Genomic DNA, 13,360 nt, shown 5'->3' on the forward strand with positions numbered 1-13,360 from the left:
TGATTTTGAATGCATCCTTAGTAAACATTTGAGTTGCTCTCCCAATGATGAGCATTCATATACAAATAAGCAGCACCAGCATGAAGTCATGTCCTTCTGCATGCTTATGGTATCAGATACTGGAGAAGTATTCGAACCATTTCTTTACCGAGGTAAAGGTGCGGTAGATATTTTTCTTGAAAAGCTGAAGCAAATGGCTCTCTTTGCACGAAATAAGTATAAAAATATAATACCTATTGATACTTTGACCGAGAGTGAGAATGTTGCTTTCATTTCAGCACAAATATGTCATATATGTCAAAATGAGCTCGGTTCGGATAGAGTGAAAGATCATGATCATTTAACGGGTAAATTTCGTGGGGCGGCTCATAAGAGTTGTAACGTGAATTTCCAAGTGCCTGACTACCTACCTGTTTTCATTCATAATCTTTCAAATTATGATGCTCATTTGATTGTCCCACATCTCGGCTGTGATGAGATGAAAATATCATGCATCCCTAATAATGAAGAGAAGTACATTTCGTTTGGAAAAAATGTAGATAAGACTTTTTCATATCGTTTCATTGATAGCTTTAGGTTTTTAGGGACATCCCTATCTAAATTGGTTAGCTCGATCCCAAAAGATAAATTTACGAGATTATCCAAGAATTTTGGTGATAAAAGTGATCTCGTGATGCGTAAAGGTATCTTCCCATATGAGTATGTGGATTCGTGGGAAAAGCTTGGTGAGGATAGATTACCTAATATTGATGAGTTTTACAGCACCCTTACCCAGGAAACTATTAGTTCAGATGACTATGAATTTGCTCAGGCGGTTTGGAACGAATTCCAGTGTAAATCTCTGGGGGGATATTCTGACCTATATTTGCTAACAGACGTCTTGTTATTAGCAGATGTATTTGAAAATTTTAGAGACGTATGTTTATCTACATATGAGTTAGATCCTGGTTGGTATTATACCGCACCAGGACTGTCTTTTGATGCGATGTTGAAGCACACAGGGGTGGTACTTCATCTTTTAACAGATTATGATATGATACTTATGATGGAGAAGGGAATTCGTGGTGGTATAAGCCAGTGTGTTAAAAGGTACTCCGAAGCTAATAATAAACATATGAAGGAATTCAACCCTAGTTTAGATTCCAGATATATTGCATACGTAGATGCTAACAATTTATATGGTTGGGCGTTGTCAGAACCTCTCCCAAAGTCCAACTTTCAATGGATAGACCATGTAGATGTCATGAATGTTCCAGACAATTCCAACAAGGGATATATTCTAGAGGTGGATTTGGAATATCCTAGCGAACTGCATGACTTGCACTCTGATTTGCCCTTCTGTCCTGAGAAGAAAATTCCACCAAATGGGAAACATCAAAAGTTAATGACTACGCTTGATCATAAAGAGCGATATGTGATTCACTATAGAGCACTGAAGCAAGCGCTTTCTTTTGGTCTGAAGCTTAAAAAGATACATCGGGTCATTGAATTTGAACAATCGCCTTGGATGAAGACCTATATTGATATTAATTCACAAAAACGCAAATTGGCCAACAATGACTTTGATAGAGATTTTTACATATTAATGAACAATGCCGTTTTTGGAAAAACAATGGAAAATGTTAGAAAAAGGATTGACCTTGAACTTGTTTGCAATCCCAAAAGACTTGATAAAGTGATATCTAGTTCACTCTTCATTGATCGCACAATTTATTCAGAGAATTTAGTCGCGATTCATAAAAGGAAAAATTTTGTTAAAATGTATAAACCGTTGTATATAGGACAGGCTGTTCTGGATCTTTCAAAAACACTTATGTACCAATTTTTTTACGAAAATCTTAAACCGAAGTATGGGAATAACGTACATCTCATGTACATGGATACAGATAGTTATATTGTTGAAGTAATGTCTGATGATTTTTATACCGATTTGGTCAAAGACTTATCTTCCTATGATACTTCCAATTATCCTAGAGATCATCCATGCTATTCAGCGAACAACGCTAAAGTCATTGGTAAGATGAAGGATGAATGTGGAGGAAAGATAATGACTCATTTTGTAGGACTGAGAAGTAAATTATATTCCTACCGTGTTCAAGGTGATGTGGAAGGAAAGCGTGCCAAAGGTATTAAGAAGAATGTAATCGATAAATCCTTAACATTTGATGACTATGTCACATGTTTGAAAGAAAAAATTCAATTATATAGGAAAATGACACTAATAAGGTCGCAGAAACATCAAATACACACCGTTGAAATAAATAAAACTGCTTTGTGTGCAAACGATGATAAGAGATTCGTCTGTGAGGATGGAATAAACACCCTCCCTTGGGGTCATTATAAAGTAGACCGCAAAAGATCATATGGAGAGGCCTTTCCAGACTCTTGATAGGCAGCAAGAATTTTTTGTCTTTATCGCTGCTGAAATACTCGATGCTTGTTTTCTTCGCAACACGCAAAAAAAATATGACCTTGTGAAGTTGCTATAAATACTGAACTCTCCTCAGCGGGATACTCATTTACAATCATGAACAGCAACCGCTTGGATGGTGTTGGAAACCTACCAATTGATGGTGAGTTGGCTGATGAGAGAGCTAAAGCGAAGGTCTTCGAAAAATTCTTGATGGAATTTTTTTGTGGGAAAAATCATGCGGATATCCCACCATTATTGGATGAAAAGAAAATTTCAGAGGAAATGGCGAGATTTAGATTCAAAAGAAATATCGAATGTGGGAAATGCGAGTGTAAGCTGAATAATCCCCCTATTTTTAAAAAACCGGATAAAGAAGAAGATATTTATAAATTCGTACAGTATAAAACAAAGCGTGCAAGCTCAGAAGTCGCTGAAAATGAGACAAAATGTCCTTTGAAACATTCACTTTCATCTACCCCCATGAGCAGCAAAAATACGAGTAAGGCAGCAAACCCTTCATTCGAAGAGATTTTTAGCAAAGTGGATTCCACAATTAAGAAATTCTTGAAGTATCCTTGCATTTCAAAACTAACTGACGTTGAGATTGCCCATCTTCCTCCATCGCTGGTGTTAAAAATAGCTCCAAGTCAAATGACGCGATTAATGGAAAGACGGGGTATAAGGGATTGGAGATATGAAAAATGTACCGAACATTATAACAAGGGAAGAACGCAAATAGATGGTCCACCACCTTTGCGAATGGATTGCTTCACTTGTCGGTTGAAATATCTATAGAAGATTCGCAGGCGTCTTTTTTTATTTTTTCGCTTACCTTTTTTCATAATTTAAAAAACGCATTACAAATTGAAATGGTCACTCGTTATAAAGCTCATTTCTTAAAAAGACTCTGAAATGTGCAGAATGATGAAATTGCTCATTTTCTTAAATTTATTTTTCTTCTCACTAGGGAAAAATCACACACTTAATAATACAGCATGCGCAGTGAGTTACCTTAGCGAATATGGTTATCTTAACTTGAATACAACAGAAATAAGTCAAGTAAGGCTCGAATCAGTTAAGGATGCTATAAAAAATTTTCAAGAGTATAACAACCTCAGCATAGATGGGGAGCTTAATGAGGAAACAATGAACTTGATAAACAAACCGCGCTGTGGTGTACCAGATGATATAAGTTACTCACTCTTTTACTATAAGTGGAATAAATCTGTATTAAAATGGCGTTACGCTTTCGCAAATGCCAAACTTCATGAACTGGCAAGGGCAGCTTTCGATGCTTGGAGTCGAAATACAAATCTAATCTTCATGCATGATTTAGACAATCCAGACATAGTAATTATGAATACTCGTCTTACACATAAAAATTTTAAAAAGGGAGGATTATGTCCTGCCTCTTTTAACGGGAGAGGAGGCGCTATTGCTCATGCAGATTATCCTAAAAGTGATGGTCGAACCGTTGAAATTCACATCGATATGGATGAAAATTTCTATTATGAATTAAATAATAGAACTGGTTACGATGAAATTAATTTGTACAAAGTTTTGGTGCATGAAATCGGTCATGCTTTAGGCATATCTCATTCTCTTAATCAGAATGCTATCATGTATGCACAATACATGAATGGATATAAATTAGATCTCGATGAGGATGATGTGTTAGCTATTCAAAGTTTATACGGAGTTCGAAAAAAAAATGAAGAAATTGAGGAGGATGAGAGCGTAGAAAATGCGGATGAAATCACACCGACAGAAGCTGTACAGCCAGCTATAAAAAAACCGTCACTATGCGACGTTGAAATGGATCTTAATACTTTTCTAATAGCAAACCGAATGATGTACATTTTTTACGAGAAATGGGTGTGGTTACTAGATTTGGAAGACCCAAATCGAGGTCTTCAAGGTCCCATTTCCATCAAAGACTGGTTGACGTTTCTTCCGAACAGTTTTAGTAAAATAGATGCTATATATCAGAGACCTTCTGGTGAGATAGTTATATTCGTAGACGGTGTTGTCTATATGATAAGATTTCCCAGCATCGAATTAGTGGATGGATATCCTAAACGAATAATAGATATAGGATACCCTCAACATACAGTGATTCAAGCCGTTGTAAACACTTACTCGGGACGAACTTATGTCTTTTTTAGTGATAATTTTGTGATTGAGTTAAATGAATGTGAATTCAGACCAATGAGCATTTCTGGATTGTCCAGGGTGTTCCCACAATTACCTCCAGGTCTTACTTCAGCTTTTCGGTACACAAATGGGCTCTTATATTTCTTCCGAGGTCGGAACTATTTTGAATTCAACGAGTTCAACAATACCTTAACTAAAGCTGGTATGAATACTATATCATTATTTGGAGTCCACTGTCGCAAGAAGTCAGTCTTCCCAGAATTAATAGCAAATTTGAAAAGTATTATACACAAATTAGAGGGGAATAACTCAATGGAGAGCTTCTGAAATGATATTATTAAAAGTAAAGAGAAATTTGTAGATGGGGTGTGAAAAAATACTTAAAAACAGATTGTTTCTACTGCTTTCCATTCTAAGCCAATGAGATGTTGAAGTGGAAACATCCTTTCACTTGCATTTTAGCCGGACCCTCCGGTTCTGGGAAAACGAGTTTCGTGTTAAAATTAGTCAATTCGAAATTAATCGATGTTGAGATAAAAAAAATTATTTGGTGTTGTAATCGTTACAGCAGACCTAAAGATAAAGAGTTAAACACGCTCAAGAATACCACTGTAATGTTTCGAAATGATATCCCAAATTTTGAAATAGGAAGCAAGAATAAGATGCCCACTCTGTATGTAATAGATGATTTAATGTATGACTGTTACAATAAAAGAATTTCCGAAGTATTCACGCGAGGTTCACATCATTTAGGTATTTCAGTCATTCTTATAACGCAGAATGTTTTCTACCAGAGCCCACAAGCACGTACTATTTCACTTAACGTGAAGTACTTAGTGGTATTTAAGAACCCTCGCGATCAATCACAATTCTCACACCTTGCTAGACAAGTTTATCCCAAAAAACCGGATGAGCTCTTAAGAATATTTAATGAAGTGACATGCAGACCATTCACTTACTTACTCCTCGACCTTCATCAGAAAACGAACGATCTCCTTCGATTTAGAACGGAAATTTTCGACGAATGCAAAGCGATAGTATTTGTACCCACAAATACTGCGGAATATGAAGAGGTTGAAACGTAACAAACATCTTTTCGTACTCTTAAAGACTGCTGAACCTAAGTTACGAAAGGCAATAATTAGTAAGCTGAGTGACGATCAAATAAAAGCCTTGGGTGATTGTTGTAGCCTAATTTTAAGTGGAAAATATAGGATTAAAAAGTCGCTAGAACAGAAATTGGGAAAGCACAAGAACTTACTCAGAAAGTTGAGTTGTAAAAAAATCACTGTTAGCAAGAAACGAAACTTAATACAACAGAAAGGTGGTTTCTTATCCTTATTAGTAAGTTCCGTGCTAGGTGGTCTAATAAGTAAGTTAGCCGGTTTAGCATAATGAGTCTGAAAAAGATGATTCTCATTGAACCGTCCTCGTTAAAGAAAGAGCGATTAACAACTAACATCACAAATCTAGATGATCGTATGCGTAAGATTCTATCAAGTGATATGGATGACACTAAAAAGTGGCATCATTATCGTCGGGAATTGGATTCTTATTTAAACGCAGTGAGTGAACGAGGTGGGCCCATTTCATATTCTTTCTTAGAAGATTCAGCTGCTAATGTCAATGAAGAAAAACAATTAAAAACAAGAAGTAGGAGTTTAAAAAGGAAAAAAATAACCTCCAACAGTGGTAGAAAAATTTTGCGAGCTAATCGCAAAATCGGAGAACAATGGGAAAAAACGTTGGAAAGAGCGGGAAATATGGAGGACTTGTTGGAAAATCTAGAGAGAGAGATAAGCTCCGCGGAGGTGAAGTCAGAAGACTCATCTCCCGAAAGAGAAATAAAAGTTCTGTTCCAATCACCTCGAAGAAAACGAGCAAAAAAACCGAAAAAAATATTCTCTCCGTCTTAAGTTTAACTCCACAAAGCAAAAGTCGTTCGAAGAAAAAAAAAGTTAACAAAAATGATGATGGGAATTTGAGTAAAACTGATATTAATAATCTCTTGAGTTCAACCTATTTTGATCCTGGAAATCCCGCCAGTTATTCAACGGTCGGTAGACTTTGGGAGGGTATAGGGAAAAAAATCCCGCGAAGCTATGTGAAAAAGTGGTTGGAGGCTCAGGATTCGTACACTTTACACAGACCTGTGCGAAAGAAATTTCAGAGGAATAGATACACAGTGTCTTATATTGACGATACCTGGCAATGCGATCTGAATGATGTTCAGAATTTGAAAAAACATAACTCCGGATATAAATATCTTCTCACTGTGGTGGATATATTCTCGAAGTATGCCTGGGTAAAGCCCATCAAAAGTAAGTCGGCCGATGATGTTATTCGAGCTTTTGGAAATATCTTAAAAGATGGTCGAAAGCCTTTGAAAGTTCAGAGCGATAAGGGAAAAGAATTCAATAACGAAAAATTTAGGAAATTCCTTACTTCTCGGGGAATTACATTCTACACTACCAACAATCCTGACGTAAAAGCCGCCGTAGTGGAAAGATTCAACCGAACGTTAAAAAGTATTATGTATCGATACTTCACTAAATCAAATTCACGTTCCTATCTGACCGCATTACCAAAAATCGTAAATGCTTACAATCAGCGCTATCACTCCAGTATTGGTATAGCTCCTACTAAAGTGAGTGATAAAAACGCATTCCAAGTAGCGCTTCGTTTAACGTCACGTGATAAAAAAAGGAAACCTCGTTTCTCTGTTGGAGACTTTGTTCGTATATCTAAAGAAAGATCGCCTTTCACAAAGGGTTATACTCAGAATTTCTCCAAGGAAATTTTCACAGTGGTTAAAATAAATGAAAATTTAATTGTTCCTACATATCAATTAAATGATTTAAATGGTAAACGTATAAAAGGTGAATTCTACGGTTCAGAGCTGACAAAGACGGAAGTTAGCGAGAATAAAGAATATGAAATAGAAAAGATTTTAAAGAGTAGGGGCACTGGGAAGAAGCTTGAATACTTGGTTAAATGGGTGGGGTATGGTGATGATTTCAACAGTTGGATCGCAGCATCTAAAGTAAACAAGTTAAAATAATGGAGCAAGGAGATTTCTACGTGACCCTCATGAGTGATAGCTCGGGTTCTAATTTGAACACGATAGCCAAATTTCGATCAAAACTACAAAAGCGAGTGGAAGTTGCCGGTAAATGGGTAGTAGGACTTGTGGAAGTTATTCTACCAGACTTTGAATCACCACCGAGAAATTGTCAGTATGATGGAGAATATATTGAGATAGAGATTGTGAAGGGGGTAACTTATAAGTTGCTCGATCATCATACATACATTCTTGATAAAATGCTCATTGATATGAGAAAATCTTTAAGCAATGACTTACATCGCACTGAATTTGATATAATTGTGGAGAAATTCTTTAATTCGTTGAATGCGGATAAAAAAGCATCCCTCAGCAAGGCAGATATCACATCCAGTAAAGGTTGTGAACATATAGCAATAATTGTTACGGCTACTAACCACATTGTACGGTTGGCTTGTGCTCGTTACACCCTGATTGAACTATTGAATACGCTCTATGAAAACACCCCAAAGAAGTTTCAGAGAGGTTTTCATAATCTCTTAACAAATGCAATGCATATTAATAAACAGATAAGACGGAAAAGATCTGCGGTAAATGAAAATGATGAACTTCAGCAAGTATTTGTTTACACGGACTGTAGACCCTCAAATTGTCGGAGACAAGTTAATTTCATGCATAAGGATAATAAATATTGGTTCGGGAAACCATCAACTATTCAATCCGCCATACTACATCCCACTCTCCAAGAGAGAATTCGATACCGTGAGTATTGAACTAAGAGATAAGATGGGTGAGCTTTTCCCATTCACATCCAGCGTGAATCCTGCAACCTTAGTACTACACTTTGTTAGGCATTCATAAATATATACAAAAGATAATACACGCCTCATTCATAGACGTGATGTCGAGGGATGTGGATCGATATATGAGATATTTTTCTCAGACTGGTGGTGATTTAGGCCCAGTGTATCGCGCGAGTATATATAGACAGAGAGGCAGGGGATTGGGAAGTTTTTTCAGCGGTCTTTGGAAATTTGTCAGACCTTTAGTTTTTAGCGGTGCCAGAGCTGTTGGAAAAGAGGCTAAGGAGGCTGGGTTAAAAGCTCTATCGGACATTAACAGCGGTAAATCACTCAAAGAAATCTTACAAACACGTTCTGGAGAAGCTGTTCGTAACTTGAAAACAAAATTAGAGAGTAAAATTGGGGAAATGAGCGGATCAGGTTTGAAACGGGCGAAAATTCGTAAAGTTGCGATTAAAAAGAAAAAAAACCACACTGGCTCTAGAAAACAAAGTAAGAAGTCTAAGCAGATTGGAGGGGGTCTACGAAAACACAAAAAAAAATCCAGGCAAAAAGAGGCAATCACGTAAGGGACGTGATATATTTGGATAAATACTTGAATAATTTCATATAATTGCTTAATAGACGATCAGTCGTCGAAGAGTTATCATCATGTCAGAGTACATTCCATCGTGTTTGCAAATGTTCCAACGCCCGCCTATACAAACGAGCATTATTGGTAATAGAATTATAGAATACAAGCCCGTTTCCTCTCTAGATGGTGCTAAGGAGTTGAGATTTTCGATTAAGGACAACGGTGATCTATACAAGGATCTTAGTGGAATTGTCTTAAATGTCAGAGTAAAGTTATGTAAATCGGACGGTTCAGATTATAAGTCAAGCGATGCGGACCAACCCGGTGTTGTCAATAATCTCCTCCACTCCATGTTTTCTCAATGCAACGTATTCTTTAACGGGGACAGAATGACATCTTCTGAAAATTACAATTATGCCGCATACTTTGAAAATTTGCTGAATTATGGTAACGATGCCGCACGTACACACCTTGAGTGTGATGGGTGGTGTTTAGATACCGGTGATAATTTGAATGAGCAAGGAGAGCATAATAAGGGATTCTTAGCTAGAAAGAAATGGTTTGCAAACAGTAATGAGAGAGAATTAGAAGGAAAGCTACACGTTGATCTATTCAATCTCCCACACTACCTCGTAAATGGTGTCTCAATTGACATAGTGCTCAAGTTGGCCGAACCTGAGTTTTACATTAAAGAAGGTGAAAGCGGATCATCAATTCTAAAGATAACCCAAGCCACTCTCAAAGTACCCCATTTTGACATTAGTCCTTCTATTCTTCTATCACATAATCGACTTATGCAGAAGGGTGAGGTCGCTTTCTATCCATACAAGAACGTTGAGGTTAAAACGTTTTCTGTCTCTGCAGGGAATTCGGAAATAACCTGTGATAATCTCATACTAGGTAAACTCCCAATCACATTAATGGTAGCATTAGTAGATGATGATGCGTTTCATGGTAGAAGGTCTAAAAACCCGTTCAGCTTGAATCATTACAGCATGACCAAATGCGGTCTGTACGTCAATGGTACTCCTCACGAAGTTGAAATGTCTTACGATGGCTCGAGCAATCATGCCGTACAGCCCTTTAGGCAACTGTATTCCGCTTTAGGTGTGCATCATAACGACTGGGGAAATCAAGTAACTTTACACATGTTCACCCATGGGAGCTCTGTATTTGTTTGGAATTTAACTCCAGACAAAAGTGGAAACGATGATCATATATCCAAACCGGAGACGGGCAATATACGATTAGTGATGACATTCAAGGATGCTTTACCCAATGCTGTCACAGCAATTGTGTATGCCGAATATGAAGCAGCTCTCGCCATTGATTTTAATAGAGTTGCTATGGTACAGAAAGTCTAAGTAATGAATAAGCATGCAAACAGAAGACATCGAGCGATCCCTTTCAAAAGACTCTCGCACGAGAGCGTCTTTTCGCGGAGTTTTTCCTTCAGATAAACTTCCCAGTAATCCTAATTATGGAACTTATGTGATAAATTTTGATCCCTCTGGTAGCCCAGGAACTCACTGGGTTGCAGTTAATGTCCCTAAGTCAAGAAAGAAGGCCGAGTATTTTGACTCTTATGGATTCCCTCCTTTCGTTCAAGATATAATTACCTTTCTTCAACCTTTCACTGTGAAATTTAACCGTACTCGTTTACAAAATTATGAATCAGATCTTTGTGGTGAATACTGCTGTCTGTATGCTCTCTTCAAGTCCACCAAAGGGTCCCTATCTCAGTTCACCTCCCTTTTCCCGAATCCTGAATTAAACGACTGTGAAGTTGTTCGCCTCTTCTCTGAAGAGTTTGGATCAGTTAGGAGACGACGTAAGTGTCATCCACGCTCGCAAAAGTGTTGTGCTCTGATAGAAAAAAAATCCATGAGCAAAAGAGCCATTCGCGCTCGCAAAAGTGCAAAAAAACAAAATCCGCATTTAAGTGACATACTTCCTTAGACGTGGTCAGTTACGATGCAGGAGTCGTACGGGAAACGTCGGAGATCATCATCATCAGAATCTGAGGAAGAAGACGTGGAAGTTGATACATCAATTCTTGACACACCCATCACCATCGGCAAAGGCAAATCAGTTGAAATTGGTTGGCTCATAGACTCTTCACTCTATCTCTCCGGGCCTTGTGTGGTGATTTCATCGTTGGGGAAGACTGTGAAATTAAAGTGGGATGACTGGACAAAACTAGAAATCGAACAACCTGCAATAACAGACTACTTCAAAGGTGCAGCGAAACCTGCGTATGTGAAATCATTAATCCGATTTCCCAAATTCTTTGGTAAACCTCACATTACTGTGGGGGAAGAAGAACGTGTACCATTAAACGCCTCTGATTGGGAGACGTTTACACACTCATTTGAACAGATTAATGCAATCTTAGGTTACCTTGAAAATCGAAGAGGTAGAGTGCTTCACAATCTGAGTAGGATCTTGCAAGCCTTGGAAGATTTCAACCTCGATGAGGTGTGTATCACCTTTGGTGAGAATCCATTCAGCAAGTTAAGAATACCATTCCCAAAGGATGTATCACACTGAACAGTGCCCCAGTAGAGGCAAGGAAATAAAGGCGGCGGTCTTGGATTTCCAAGCGCTCGTTGATGGGGGAAACAATTTTATCGTTCGCGAACTTGCTATCGAGGATCTCGAATATGACCGACGAAAGTCGTGGGTATTCCAGATGCCTTCCGATAAGCAGTTGGACGACGACAATGTGAGAAATGAATGGCTGGTGAGATCTTACCATGGAATTCCCATTGATGCGGGAACCGTATCATACGAGGAATTTCCCAGAATTCTGAAGGAACAAATCAGGTCGTACGACTTCTTATTCGCAAAGGGTGTGGAAAAGTGTCAATTCCTTTCATACGCGTGCGATCGTACGGTGTTTGAATTGGAAAAATATTTTAACGTTCCCTCTCTAAAGAAACTTGAATCATCGGGAGTTGAGTGCTCTTTATTGACTCATAGGAAGGATGATTTCGCATGTGCTGTGAAAAACTGCTCCAAGTTGAAAAAGTGGCTTCTTTCGAATGTGTCAAAGAACAAAATATTGGCGGTGATGGAGACTGTGACAATGAAGTGAAATATATACATTTATCAGTGATGTGATTTCCTTTACCTCAAAGAAATGGTGATGGACCTACTATGTGGAAAAAAGATTTTTTCATTTATATGATTTCTGTCTTATTTTTCATTATAATAATGTTTTATGGGGATTAATTACTTATGTGAATCTGGTGTTTTTATTGATGTACAATGTAATGATAAAAAAAATATAATTATTTTATTTCGTCATATGTGTTTCTTTTTTAAAAAAATAACTTCCCCACCTCACCCTCACGAATGCGCAATCCACCACACTTTCAAACAGCTAATCACTAAGCTTGTAGCAAAAGCGGGGAAATCCCAGCATCCCCAATCAACTTCCCCTCCCTATTGTCTCACTAATAAGTGTATAATTACGTGGTCCCCGAGATTATTAGCTCATTCAACGTTGACATTAGCTCAAGAACTGTTGCTAAGATGCTAAGAGCTTCTGCAGCCGCTCACTCACTCGAAGCTAACATGACCTCCAGAAATGTTGCTGAGCTGCGAGGTTATCCTGTAGCCACCCTGGGGAATACTGACCTCCGGGTGGAGAGGCAGTCAGATCCTGATACTTACATTATACACATCCCTCATCGAGGTAAAGATTTTGTGCTCACGTTGTATTTTGAGGAAGAGCACATCTGCGTATTCCGATACGAGAAGAGGAAATTTACTTATATCGGAGAGAATGCGATATTCTCAGGTTTCAAGAATGAGAGTGGTGTAGTGGAGAGATTTAATATAACTCATCAGGATGATATCACCGATCCGGAAAAGCGGCGCCTTGCGGAAAAGCAGCACCCAATCATCTGGTGTGATGTGTACGAAAGCATCCGGCCTCGATGCTACGCTAAAGGACTTAAATGTGTTTCCACTGACGGTCCTAAACCTGTGTGTTATACTGACCATCAACGATCAAAAGTGAATTATATTACCGTTGAGGCTAAGAAAGGTAGCCGTCTGCGTTGTATTAAGTTTATACTTCAACTTGAGGACGATATGGATGTATATTGAATAAAGAAAACTTAGTCATTTAAAAAAAATTGTTGTTCTGATTTCTCCTTGAAAAAAAAAAACAGGGTATTGTTTTTTCATTCGTTTAATCACCTCAACCACCACGAGGTTCCACTATAGGTCACGTGAGCACTAACAACCAATCAAAACGCTGGGATATCCATACATTTCAAAAAAAGTGCGCGAAAAAATACCTCCTAAACCAAGCGCACCCTCTTATTCATTTGTTTCATCACCTC

The sequence above is a fragment of the Ischnura elegans genome, chromosome 1, assembly GCF_921293095.1.
Source record: "Ischnura elegans chromosome 1, ioIscEleg1.1, whole genome shotgun sequence".
Lineage (NCBI taxonomy): Eukaryota > Metazoa > Arthropoda > Insecta > Odonata > Coenagrionidae > Ischnura > Ischnura elegans.